The sequence below is a fragment of the Phyllostomus discolor genome, chromosome 9 (genome assembly GCF_004126475.2).
Source record: "Phyllostomus discolor isolate MPI-MPIP mPhyDis1 chromosome 9, mPhyDis1.pri.v3, whole genome shotgun sequence".
NCBI classification, from domain to species: domain Eukaryota; kingdom Metazoa; phylum Chordata; class Mammalia; order Chiroptera; family Phyllostomidae; genus Phyllostomus; species Phyllostomus discolor.
In genome coordinates, this window is record NC_040911.2 from 28,696,361 (window position 1) to 28,710,511 (window position 14,151).

The 14,151-nt window shown below is 38.4% G+C and overlaps 1 protein-coding gene across 3 annotated transcripts in view; it reads right to left on the reverse strand.

The window, feature by feature from the left end:
- DTNA (dystrobrevin alpha) overlaps window positions 1-14,151 on the reverse strand; it is a 352,090-nt gene that overhangs the window by 178,786 nt on the left and 159,153 nt on the right. For all 3 annotated transcript variants that reach the window (XM_028523841.2, XM_036009160.1, XM_036009166.1), the window contains exon 2: window positions 3,188-3,314. The gene's annotated coding sequence lies outside the window, so the exon portion shown is untranslated. The remainder of the gene's footprint in view (window positions 1-3,187; window positions 3,315-14,151) is intronic.

A 14,151-nucleotide genomic window follows, 5' to 3' on the forward strand; every position in this document is an offset into this window, starting at 1 on the left:
TATATAGGAGGGACGCAGTAAACATCAACCAGTGTTGCTGTGTGCCTTTGCTCTTACTCAATAATCATTTATTTAAAAATCATCGACAGTGTTCCAAGCACTGGGCTTGTTTCCAGGGTTACAATGGTGGATAACAGATGATTTCTGCCTTTAAACACATGTGATTTTTCCCATAACATACTATGTGATTTGGCAGAAAGATGACTATATTTTGGATAAAGCACTTTCCTGGACTCTTTGGGCATCAGTGATTTAAAATCTCTATTTATAATGTTGCTCATTTGTGTGAGGACTAGCATGTCCAATCCTCCTCCCCCCTCCTCCAACATTGCATTTAGATATGTTCAGCTGAGTTATCTTTTATGGAAGGCACCTCCCTTGGCCAACCAGGCAAATTATGAACTCAGTGGGACTATTTCAGTAGTTTCCTCGTGCTTACGTGTACCAAACCTTCCAAAGTTCAGTGTTTTCCCCACTGTCTCAGGACTCTCTGTCTTGCTACTTCATTAGACTTATGTGTGATGCAGTATCTATTATTAGTGGATGCATTTTTCTTCCCAAGAGTATGTTTTTAAACACATGATTTCATAAAGCCTTATTAATTTAAGCTGGAGAGAAATGTTAATGATTAGAATTTTCAGTGCTGTACCAAACTGTGGAAGATGTGTTTTGAGAACATCAGTTTTTCATTATATCTTAAACCACACCATAAAGCTACTTATCCTTGTCTCCTAATTTTAGGTTATGAAGAGGTCCAAGTAATTCTGCTCATAATGGCATTTTCACATTGTCTACAGGATTCACAATAAGGCATTGCAGGTTTAATATTAACATTGGTTGAACAGATGAAAATTGTTGGTAGGAGGAACACCATGTCCTTTTGAGTGTACCCACAATACATTAAAATGGACACAAGAGCAGTTATGATGACCTCTGAGGAAAGATTGAAAAGGGAAATGTCTCCACAAATAAATGAGAAGGACACGAAAATAACAAGGCACTTGCATTTGAAATAACCAAGTGAAGTGCCAAAATAATTAGACGAAAAGCCACTTCAATACCAAGGAAGCCTTTTAGCATGAGTGAGATTGCTGGGACAGTGGTGAATTGTTTGCCTGTCAAACAAAAAAGACAGACACTAGCATCCTGACCACTTTGCTTTCCAATATGGCCAGAATTTGTCATAGGAAATCAGCAGGGTCCAAGAAGCAAACCATTGCTGAAAGGAAGAGATTGGATTCTTAATAAAATAGACCAGAAGCTGTAGATTTAACAGTGAATGCAGGAATGAGGGATGCCCCGAGAAGAGGTTCTTATAGCGTGCATACCGAAGTTCATGAAATATGAATATTAAAAAAGTAAAAACATATTTGGTATGCATTTGAGCATTTAAAAGATCTCAATTTGATAAGCAATATGGGAATATCAACAATGATTTTATTAAAAACAACAAATTAACACTACAACATTGCATGTCTTTAAATATATCAAGTTAAATTTTTTTTCAGTGTAAAAACCCAACCTGACATGTAACTTTAAATTTATTTCCTGAGAATCATTTATTTTCCTTGGGAGAAACAGGGAATCCCTGTTTATATTCCTTCCTATGATTTTGAAAGAAATGAATGAAGTACTGATTGGTTCTTTAGGATCTAAGCAAGAAAAGAGAAGACTGTAAATATTTAAAACTGAATTCAGTCCAGGGAAATGCTTACACAGATGATGGAAAGGAAGAGCTAAATTGGGAATAGAGAATCAACCTGGAGATTAGCAGCAGCCAGAAGACAAAGGCACTACTATCCACAAGTGTCAGGGGACAAAGGGAAGAGGTGATATTACTAGAACTTACAGTTCAAGGTCACTGGAGGCAGCAGAGGCTGGGTTTGGGGAAACCCCACCCACAGTGGTTGCTTCCCATGGAACCAGCAGGGTGAGAGCAGGGCAAGGAATGGAGGTGAGGGCAAAAACAGGCACAGGCTGGCACAGTTGGAAACTAGAGAGCTAAGTAAATCAATCTTCCACTTTCACTTTCTCCTCCAGAGTCAGGTCACACCAGGAAAATTGATTTATTTATATTTTTAAAGGGTACTAAGTTTAGCGACTGGGAACTACATTTACCCAACATCTTGTAAATGAATGGAATTACCATTTTAGTTCCACATACAATCCTGATAAACCAAGTTTACACACCCTTAAGATTATGGGAGAATTATCCACTGTCATTTTGAAGTTAATCAAAATATAAAAGAGGCAACATTATCTTTTGGATTAGATTTAGACAGTGATGAACGCTCTGTCCATTGCATTGTTTTATTCAGAACTGGGAACACAGGTATATTCTGATGTCCTGGAAATCACCATTGTATGAAGTAGATAATAAAGCCACGCTTTGAAAACCGGACTCAGGAGGAGGTAGAAAGACACACAATTTCCTCAATAAGACCCCCACTCAATTCCTCTATTCCTCTTTGTTCTGCTCTGAAATGACGATGGCATATTGCAGACTAATTGTAAAGTACCAATTTGCAGGCTCATGTCTTTTGAAGCATGGAAAGGTAATTATGGATGATGATGTAAAAAATACTTACCCATCCATTTTATGGCCAGGCCAAACAAAGCTTAATGTGCACATGTGAGCGTGTGTGTGCTCAATCGCACACAGCAACTGGGAAACTGCACCTACCCTAGACCATGCCCTACTTTCATTTAACCATTATAAAATCTCCCCGTGGGCAGCCTGTGAAATGTTAGCCTTTTCTCACACGCAGGCTTGTTAATGATTAAACTGCCATTAGCACCGTCAAATTTCCCTCTAGTTTATACCATTAAAACATGGTTTTATCTCATTTGGGCTTATTACTCTGCTATTAAAAATTTTAATATATTTTAAAAATTGGATGACCTTTAGCATAGAATGAAGTATTATGGCATTTGCTTAATAGAAACCAGGAGGGGATGTCAGGGTCATTGTTGTATCTCACACCTCATAGCTCACAAGACTTCTGATGGTAATAATTAAGGAATAAACAAAAAGCACAAAATGAAGTCTTCCTCTGTCTGGCACCTCACTGAAAGTACAAAATGCTGACAGTATTTAACCCAATCTTCTTTTCATGGAAGAAGAGAAGCACTTCAAAGAGAAATAGACCAATGTCCTTCTTAAATTCTTTGTCTCAGACACACTTACCTAAAATTCAGTGAAGAAACTGCATGAACTTTCCAAAACCATTTATTTTTTCTTCGAAATGGCAGTTGACTGTGGCATTTAAAGACTTCCCAAATACTTCATCCAGGAAATGGTAAATCCTACTTATCTGCAATGAGAAAACAGGCTTTTATGTAACCTAAGCAGCTCATACTTATATGTTTTTTACAGAAGTAGGAATATGCCGGGACAGGCATACCTAGAGCACATGGCATTTTACAAATTGAGTTACACGAAAAACTAGTAATGATTTGTAATACTCGGCCTAGAGTCTTGGTTTTCATTCACTATTAGAAATATTTAGAAAAAGAGATATTTGTGCAAGAAGTCATTTTACAGATGAGGACGGTGAGGCCCAGGGAGTGAAGTGATATGACAGAATAAGCAGCTGGTTAGTAACAAGAGAGTGGCCTTGAATCATGAGCTCTAACCTGGCTTGATTAGAAATACAGGAACAAGGAAAGATGGAATCCTCCATGTATGCGAAGCAGGTGATTTTCTGGAATAACGTGTCACTGTAATTTCTGTGAAGGCCGAGAAAATGACAGCTGTGTCAGTGTCCCCAACCAGCTTTTCTCTACTGGTTTCAGCTCGAACAGTTGTCAGTGGACATGCAACCTGAAATTATTTAATGTCCCATATGATTTATTATGTTGTACAGTAATAACATAAACAGCAAATCGTTGAGAAAGTTGTTAATGTTTCTTAACGAAGATGAACAATCTTACACGCTTTTGCCGTCTGAAAGGAGTCACGTTTGAGAACTTAAAGAGATTGGCTCCCCGATGCTGAAGACTCCCCGTCCCTCTGGCCCAGCTGTCCTGCTCACCTCCTCCCATCAGCCAGTCTTTCTCCCCATCCCTCTCTCTCCTGACCTCCCCCTTTCCCTTTTATCCAACACACGGGCTGGCTGTCACTATTCCAGGGGCTGGATGGCTAGAAGCAGCAGAAATTTGAAGCTTAGAAAACCCCATGTTAAGATGAAGGGAAAAACAGGGAGCAGGGGAGATCCCAGGAAATAAAGGGGAGAGGGCATTTGGGGGCAGTGGGAGTGGACAGTGAAGGGACAGGAGGAGCCCAGCTCTGCACCCTGGATGGAAGGTAGAGGCGCTCTGACTCCAGCTCCACCCGGTACTTTCCTCCCCCAACCGTTTTCTCAGGCTGTCTAAAATGATTACAACGATTATTTAGCTCTCATGGTTTCAGGCATCCTGTGATTTTTAGATTCAAAGAGAAAATTCTATTCAATAACTCTCCCTGCCTGTAGTCCAAGTTCTCAGATATATTCCTTATGGCATAAGATTTACTTTACAGCAGATAAAGACATTTCATGACACTATTAACCCTTGTTCTGCTACCGTAGAATGGACTGTCTTGCCCTGTACTTAGATTCCAGGTGCATACATGAAATTGGCATTTGTGAATTAAATGTATTATTGGAACAGTAGTGCTTTCAGATATTTTTTTTTGTTTCCTAAACTACATGCTACTATTTTTTTAAATTAAGGTTCAGGTAAATTAGACACACATCTGGGAATAAGTTATATACTAAAAACATTAATCCCCCTCTCATGAATATAGCTCTCTAAGCCATAGTATTAGAAAATAAATGGAAATCTTACACATTCAAATATATGCTTTTATTTATATATAAATATATATAGTTTACACACAAAGACAATATATCCAACTATATCTGGCAATAAAGAGTCACTCAAGAAATCCTTTGGTCATGCCATGGGGACCTCTTAGGATGGTGTTACTGGTGGTTGCTCCTCTACCTGCAATATTGGAAAGGATGTTTTGCATTCAATTTTTGCCCAGATCCCTGGGTCACCCCAGACTGCCATAGACTAGGAGGGATCTGAGACAAGGCTCAGACAGAGATTCTATGTTGAAGTCCCCGTTTGGGTGGCTCAGTCTGTACACCTAAACTGGGATCTATGACCCTAATAGAAGTTACGACTTGGATGATATCTTCATTGTAAGCTGGCTTTAGTTCTTACTATTTCTGCTCCACCAAGAAGCGGCTCCTGTCCAGCCTGTTTCTCACAGGCAGTGATCAAAAGCTGTTGTCTGGTCTGGAGGCAGCTCCATCCCTGCCTCTCTTGGCTTCCGTTCCCCGCAGCAGGCAGAACTGAATCATAACCATGATTCTTTTCACTCTCGAGCCTCCCAAACTGCCACTGAATTAAAGGCATCAATCCTACTCCCCTCTCTTGCTGCAGCCCACTGGACATTGCAAAGCGAAATTCTCATGTGAACATTGGGTAGAAATAGAAAATGATACCTTTCTCTCTTTAAATTCTTATTTAAATTCTCCATCAGTTATCATAACCTAGTTTGACTAATGTGTGACTAGAAATGAAAATTTAGTGTCGCGGAATAAAATAAAATACTTTCTCCTTTATCTAGTTTCCTAAAGAGCTTCCCATTTGTGTCCAGATGGGAGTCGGGAGTCGATACCTTACCATGGAGTACCACAAGAGAAGGAAGAATCTTACTAATTTGGAGTGCCATATTTTAGGCATATAGGTTGAACAGACATTGAAGGAGGCAGGTTTTTGCTTTCTAAAAAAAAGCCCCTTAATGTAGAGCACACAAAAATTGAAGGGACCACCTAAGAAAGACTCATCTTCACACTAGTGGTATCAATTAAGTAAAAGCTGGACAATCATTTGTCATGGTGGGATTTAATCAGGCACGAGGATGTTGTAAAGAGTCATCCCCACTGAGAATCTGTGCGAGTTAGCCAAATACTAGATTGGAGTGGAGTTAATATTCACATGTTTATGTATATTTATGTCTTTACTGACGTTCCCATCTAACATAGCTCTCCTTTCTCTCGCTCCCCATTGCTGGCCCCGGTACGTCCCGCACAGCACCTCCACTGCTTACTCGTTGTCACCGCACCGGGGAATACGGGCTCCCTGACGCAGGGGCTCCATCCACCTTTGTACTTCTCCTGCTTAGCACAAAGCCTGACAAGTAGTAGGCTTGCGGTAAAATTTGTTGCATAAAGAAATATGTATTTTAGTCCTCTTTTCTTAAACATACTTGATCTAATTTCCTCTTACTTACCCCCATGAGTTTGCACCATACTGAAAATAATGTCATCACACTGGAAAAAATGAAGAACACAAGTAGGCATTTTCATCTACTTTCATTGTCAGGTAAAAATAGGGTAGCCTCAATGTGAGGATGAAATTCTCTATTTCCTTAGTTTCTTCTTCTCTTTTAGTTATGCTTGGGAGATCACAGTGCCAGGAGTCTAGCTTACTAGGTTTCAGAGGTTAGAATGAAGGCGACTTTTGCGAGGCAGCTACAGATAATGATGATCATGGGTATGCAAAGCCTGCTCCAGAGAAAGGCAAAGATTAAGAACCACATTATATTCATAAACATACGAAACTTGGTCTTTTCCGGTGCTTGACACTATCTTTGGCATAAGTGGTAGCAGCTGTTAAGGGAGTTTGGCTAAAAATGATTAAAATCACTTGAAACACAATAATCACTTGTCTGAATAACTTAAACAGGTTCTGTGTTTTATGAGTGACTCTTTGTGCCATATTCACAAATGGCATACGAGGTTTTCATATCAGTGCTTAAACTGAGCTCAGGATTCTGACTACTTCTGCAAGCTCAGCATCAGCCAGATCCTCAACAACAAAGAAGAGGCTGAAAGATGAAGAAATACTACTTACGCCTGTAAGCATCTTCTGTGGTCCTTGAAACATCATCTGGTGTTATAGAAAGAAAACTGTACTAGAATCAGAAGCCTGGGTTTTATTTCGCTTTCTACCACTAACTAGTTGTGCAAGTGTTTAATAGTGAAATGAGGGTATTTGGTCTAGACCCATGGTTCTCAACCAGGGGTGATGTGACTCCTCTCTCCTGAGACATTTGGCAATGTTTAGAAACATTTTCTGATTTGGAGGGAGGGTAGCTGCAACAGGCATCTACTAGATAGAGGTCAGCAATGCTGCTGGACCTAGAATGCACAGGACAGCACAGAACAGGCCCGCCCCCCCCCCCCCCCCAAAATAACTAACCAGCCCAAAATGACAGTAGTGCCTAGGCTAGAAACCTTGGTCTAGAAGGTTCACAGGTCCCATCCAGACCTCTGGGCTAATTCCTCCTCTGAAGCCTCCTCCAATTTTATATCACTCATCAAACCCCTTCCTGTACCTCCCAGCTCTACTCTTCGAGTTTCTCCTTCCTACCTGGGCCTTGGTGTTTCCACACCACCCTCTGACTCCATTGTAGCACAAGTTGCCATGTTAAATTGCCATGAATTTTTTCTTTCTCTATGTGCAACTGCAGGGCAGAGACTGCCTTATTTCTTTATCATCTTTAATACATCATCTTTAATGATAAATAATAATCCTCACTAAATGTTTATGTGATTGATGGTGGGACAATTAGCAAAGGTGAAGCTCAGCGTTTTCTCACTTGGTTCCTACCTAAAGTTGTGGCAGAAAGTTATTCAGATCATTTCACTAGATTATCAGTTATTGGACTAAAAATGTCAAAGTGACTTAGGAAGCTCCAGAGAAATGGATTTGGGATCATGGCCTTCGGACTAAATTCAGAATCACCCCAGACACAAGGATATCAGGTCAGAGTCAGGGAGAGGACAGCTGGAGATGGGACTGTCTGGACACTTTAACGCTGGGGACGGAAGGCTCAGGGACACTTGTGTACCCTCTCCATTCCAATAATTTGTTCTTCTTGACAAAGGATTCTGACTGAACACCAGGAAGGTCTTGGGTGTCTGTGCATATTTCCTATGGTCACAGTTTGTTACTTCAAGCCTGGGATGAAGAGGCTGTGGCACTGGGACAGTGTAGTTGTTCAGTCCAGGGAGGTCCCATCATAGAAGCGCATAATCACAACACCTGGCAGGCCCTTCCCACCAGAAATTCTGGGCGCCAAGGGAAGGGCTCTTGAGACTGGCTGCATCTGCTCTATGCTAGGCAACCACAGAATTCCTATGAAGTTTTTAAGTCTTTGGCCAAATAATCAGGCAAATTAATCTCAGAGGTAATCAAGTACACCTGTAATTTCTTTCCACTGAATTATAGCCCAAGAATTGCAGAAACATGAATGATCCTTCGCAATTCCACAAACTGAGGCACCTAGACAGGGAGAGTAGAGTCAGTGCCTGCCCCACGTGCCGGTCCCCTGCTTTAACACTCCCTGTCACACATAATAGGACTGCGAGAGGACATTTGAGCAAATGAAAGATACTAGCTAAGTATTGAGTTTCACTCTTGACATTTCTAATAGACAGGGATAAAAAATCGTACTCCATCACTTACGTTAAAATAAGATAAAGCAGAGGGAACAATAACATTTGGACAAAATAGCTGTCAGAAGAAATGGACAGATACATTGAGCCCTGGGTGTAGAATCTTTTTATACCACAAAGCTAGAGGCCTGCTGACATGCAGAGACACTTAAAAAATTATGGTGGCTTGCCTGTCAACATCAGTTCAGTTGGGTATTCAGTCAACTGTTTTACAGGTGCTGAGAAGCAAGTAGGTGGTTTATAACAGATTTCTCAGCTCTGTTTTTTGCACAGCATTTTTTTTTCAGAGAGACTGCATTTGTGTCTCTTTCTGTTGTGTCTTACCACAAGCTTAAGACAGTTGCTTTAATGCAGATACTATTTGCATTTTTAATTAATTAATTAATTAAAGTTTTTATTCTCACTTGAGGACATTTTTTCATTGGTTTTAGAGAGGCAGGAAAGGAGAGAAACACTACCAATGCAAGAGAGATGCATCAATTGGTTGCCTCCTGTACATGCCCAGACCAGACCGTATTCACCTGGATGGGAGACGGAACTGCAACCCAGGTATGTGCCCTGAGCAGGAATTAAATGTGTGACCCTTTGCTATGGGACAACCAACTGAGCCACCCCAGCCAGGGTGATAATATTTGTGTTTTAAAAGAACATTTTCCCTTATGTTTAATGACTTGAGCTCACAGAGGAGTGCAATCACTAAGAACTCACTGAGCCCATCATTTTTTTCAAAATAAAAATGTAAAAATAATTAGCTACATGTTAGCATTGATAAATAGGCAAGTTTAATAAAAAAATGAATCAAGAGATGGCTTAAAAATATAGAGATTTTTAAAATCAAAGTAACATTCCTTTTAGGAAGTGTGGCAAATTCAATCAATTATAAAAAACAATATTATCCAAATTCCCCTACTCAGAGACAATCATTATGAAGATTTTATACATTTACTTCCTATTATACACATACACATATGTTTATATGCACAGGTATATACACACATAATTTTTGATGAAATTGAGGAATTATAAATTATAATAATTTCATTTTAAATTTAAAGAAATTTTTGTATCTATTATTGGTGGTCCATAAATATTCAGCATGAACCCTTCCTATTTTATAGCTATGAGATAGATTATTTTATCAAACTTGCTAATTGAAGATTATGACATATGAGGACATGTGGCATCCATAGTCACTGAAAGCTTCTTTAGTTTATTTACATACTTTATATACATTCACATTTACACAGAACACATTTCTGCTACATTTCAGTGTAAGACAGTAGGTCATCATTTTATTTTATAGCAGTGCTTACTCGGTTGTAGAAACTCCTAGTGTACAAAACCTATGTATCCCAAAGTATCAGAAAAATACGCGTAGTCATTTTCTCAGAATACACTTAAAGAGAATGATTATCTCATTTTGTATCTTTTAAAAAAATCAATGATAAAACCAATAAATGTCTCATTCACTGACACAAATAATCAGTAAACTGAAGTATCTCAAATTTTCTAGATGAAAAACCTCTTTTTATGAATGAAATAGAACAATAGGAAACTAAAACAGAGTACAGGCCAAAACTATGCTGTAGGGGTGACCTCATTAAACCTTTCAAGTCCTCGTGTTGAAGTTAATTCCAAGCAAGGCAGGGTGCCTTGAAAACATCACCAAGAAAACAATGCTCACCCAAGCTCAGCACTTTGTCTTTTGCAGCTCAGTACACCTGCCTATTGGTCAAAACAATCACGCTGAACTTTAATGGCTAAATCAAAATGGGTCAAAGATTTATCCAATTAATTTATAAAAAGACAATTTTTAAAATTAGCCACATAAAGATATATCTATCTAGCTTCTAGTGAAATTTCTCTGGTACTATGTGACTATAAATGTCTTGCTCATATTTTATGTTCATTCATCTGTTAAAGTCCTGCGCACTTCTAAGAGATTAATGATACAGTGTGATTTGATATGTGTGTCTGATTGATTTTACCATGATGTAGAGATCAAAACAAATAGAAAAGAAGAAAGGAAGGCAGAATGAAAGAAGGGAAGGAAGGAAAGAAGGAAAGAAGTCATGAAGTTGGATATGGGGGGAAAAACAAAATAAAAAAAATGTTCTCTAAGATCTTTACCAGTTGCATTAGTAACATTAAAAAAAGGGATGGATGGATAGGAGAGTAAATATTTGCATGCAGAATATCATACTTCCTACAAATATCCTGGATTAAATTTTTGTATTAAGCACATAGAATTCCACATTTTTTTAAAAAATGATTTTTCTCTAATATGTATAAAACCTAACCAAAAAGCTCACTGTCATAAAACAACATCCATGCAAACATAGCACTTGTTTGGATACAATTTCAGTGACAAACTCTTTTGCATGAAAATCAGATTCCTAATTATTATTATTTTTTGCTTGCAATCTGTCTTGTATATTTTGTTTTCCCTGGAAAAATATTTATGTGCAAAATATGGATAGGTGTTTTCTCAGACAACGAAATGCTTTTTTGTGGAAATAGTAAAGGGATAGAAGGATCTAATCTTGGCAACGAGCGCTGAGGGCCTGCCCTTCAGAGACGCATTTCTACCTTAACTGATGATGGCCTCAGGCGCGCCATAGGATGTAGTAGCCACCTGAGGGTTACTGAAAGCCTGACTTATCATTTTCATCTGACTCAGAGAGGATGTGTGTCTTTTTTAAAATGGAGATAAATAATATAGCATTTAATTTGGTATCAGTAAGTTGCCATGACACCCTGGAGTAAAAAAAGATGATACTATACCCTACATCATAGCTTCCCAAATGTTTTGTTCTGAAGACCCCTAAGAACTTATATTTATGTGTGTTACATCTATCAATATTTACCTTATTAAAAAAACATAAAAATTATAAAACATTTATTTATAAATCTATTTACATAAGAATGATAAACCCATTAAATGTAACAAGTAATATAGAAATAGTTTCCACAACAAAAATGTAGTGAGAATTATAACAAGGTTTTCATTTTTTTGGAAATCTCTTTAATAACTGGCACAATAGAAAGTAGATTTTTAAGATATCTGCTTCAGCATTTAACCTATTATAATATGTGAAGAAACTCCAAGTTAACACAGATATGCAGTTTGAAAAGGCAGAGTGTTTTTGCAGAGTTTCAGGTAATTCTGAACCAAGTGGCTATTTCTTAAAGATGATTGCAGTGTGGAATCTGGACCATATCAGTGACCTTTGCACTGTCCACTAATGGTGCAAACATAACGAATTTTTATTTTAAATATTAAAATCCATTATCTGCCTAATACTTTGTAGAGATTTTTAAACTTATGTATGATTTTATAACATCATGAATCAGTCATTTGATAAATAATGGTTCACTGAGTTAGGATGATCTTCCAGATGTTGATGCATTTCATTTTCAATGACAAAAAGTTATATTTGTCAATATTACTATCAATCTCATCAGAAAAGCTTTTAGGTATTAGGAACCTGTCAAGCTCACAGTGACAGATACACGCTTTCCAAGATTCTAATTTTTTCTTCAAAGTCTGAATTTTATTCATTGTCAGAAAGTGCTGTTAATTTTCTCTGAAGTAAAAGGCTCACTTTGTGTATTTGCAAGGAGATCACTCCCAAATACCATGTCTAAATAACAATAGTCTGTCTGCCAGTTGTTCTTCCAAGGAAACATGTTGTTCTGTGGGAGAAGTGGCTGGTTCAGTCTGCACACCAGTCTTACTTCCAGAAAACCACTGCCCCTCAATATATTTCGAGAGTGTTTTGTGCCTACTTGCCATTTCCTCACACAGAAAGTTAAACAGATGTGTCTTAGAGTAACAAGATTTTTGTGGTTGATGATATTATGAATATTTTTAACTGCCTTTAAGAAATAGGTCCTTTCTTATCTTCCTTGAAATTCTAAGAGGTTTACTTGGTCTCTTTTTCCTTTTACCACTTTTCCTATTAACTTGAGAAACAACCAACCAAACAACCAAACAAATAAAAGAATCCAAAACAGCCTTAACAACAAGAAAATAATGGTGTACACTTGTTTATTAGTAACACGTGCTATTTGGTCTCAATGTTGGAAAAATAATAGGCAGTTGTAGTGATGGAGTTAAAATGAAGAGTGTGTGCCCTGTTTAAATAAAAGCACCTCCCTTTGGCTGGGCCATGTAGAGTCATAGACCTAGGATGGCCACATCTTCCATTTTTCCTGTTCAGGGTAGACAGACACCCAGATTTTTACAGGAAATCTTCAAATGTATAAACGTTGTTTTAAACTGGATAGAACAAAAAATGTTGATAGGCTTTCTAGGCTGCAAAATTTCATATTTCACCAAAGATATAATTTCATTTTCCTGCCATCTCATGGACCAATAATAAACTTTGTACTTGAATCATCTCTATCATCACTCATTGGGGACACCGGGTTGGGAGAGAGGACAGAGAGGAGCCTTGACCTCCCTCTAGTGGTTAGAGAGTGCCAAAACAACTAGCTTAACACTCATTCATTCTATTTATTGAAAACTTTCATCTATGTGAAAATCATTAAAATGAGCAGAGCAGACTCTGGCTGTTGTGTGTGAGATGTGAACCACATGGTAATTTTACTGTTAGTTCATATCAGGCTGTGGGATAATGGGCAACAAAAGTAAGGGGCAGGGACATCAGCTTAAGTAGGGCTTGAGATTTCGAAGACACAGGAGTTCTAGTCCTACCCACAAGGAAAAGAAAAGACTCGAAAACTGCGTGCTCTAACAGAAGGCAGGGTTAGCAGTACCCGCTGCTGGCTGAAAAGTAGATGTTGTGTTTTCTGTGTGCAGATGAGAACAGTGTGAGGGGTCATCTAGCTGAAGTGGAATCTAGTAGTTCCAGTCGATCTCTAGGAGTGGCTAATTTGATCCCTGCTTTAAGTATTTAAAAGCAGCTCGGCACTTATTAATTAATGGAGAGCATCTTCTGTCCTTCAGTTTAGAAGCTTAACTTGCAGAAAACATTTTTTTAGGGTGGGAAATTAGATACATTTTTCAATTTTGAAAAAATTAAATAGAATTTTGAATAGGTCAGTAATACAGAGCTAATGAAGATTCTTGATCAAGTTAAAAAATGGATCCAATTACAGCCTCATCATTCAGATGCCCATGTGGTCTTAGAACACTGTCCTCAAGTATTATATGCTTGTAGCTCAAATGTCCACGGTCAAGGATGATTCCCTTGGTATACTCATTTCCTTGCTGTTTTGACCTCCCTGACACACTCAGATAATTTAATGAACTGAAATACAATTGCTTTTAGACACTCAATGCTTCATTGTCCTTTTGTTTTTAAGACAGTTTTTGAGTTGAGAGAATGTCAGCAAAATCAACCAAAAGAATGTGGCTGTTGTTACAAGGTCAGCTTCTCAGAAGCTGTAGGCAGCGTTACTGGCATTCTGTCCGGCAGTCACCATAGGCAGCCAGCCGTTCATGGGCAGTGAGTCAGCAGCTCTGACAACACAATATATGGTAACCCATTGATGTGCAAGATCGTACGTGCACATGCTCCTTCTGAAAGCACTGGGGGGAGGGAATACTTTATTTTCCATGGAAAATAAAATATTTTAATTTGGAAGGAAATCCAGATAGATCATTAAA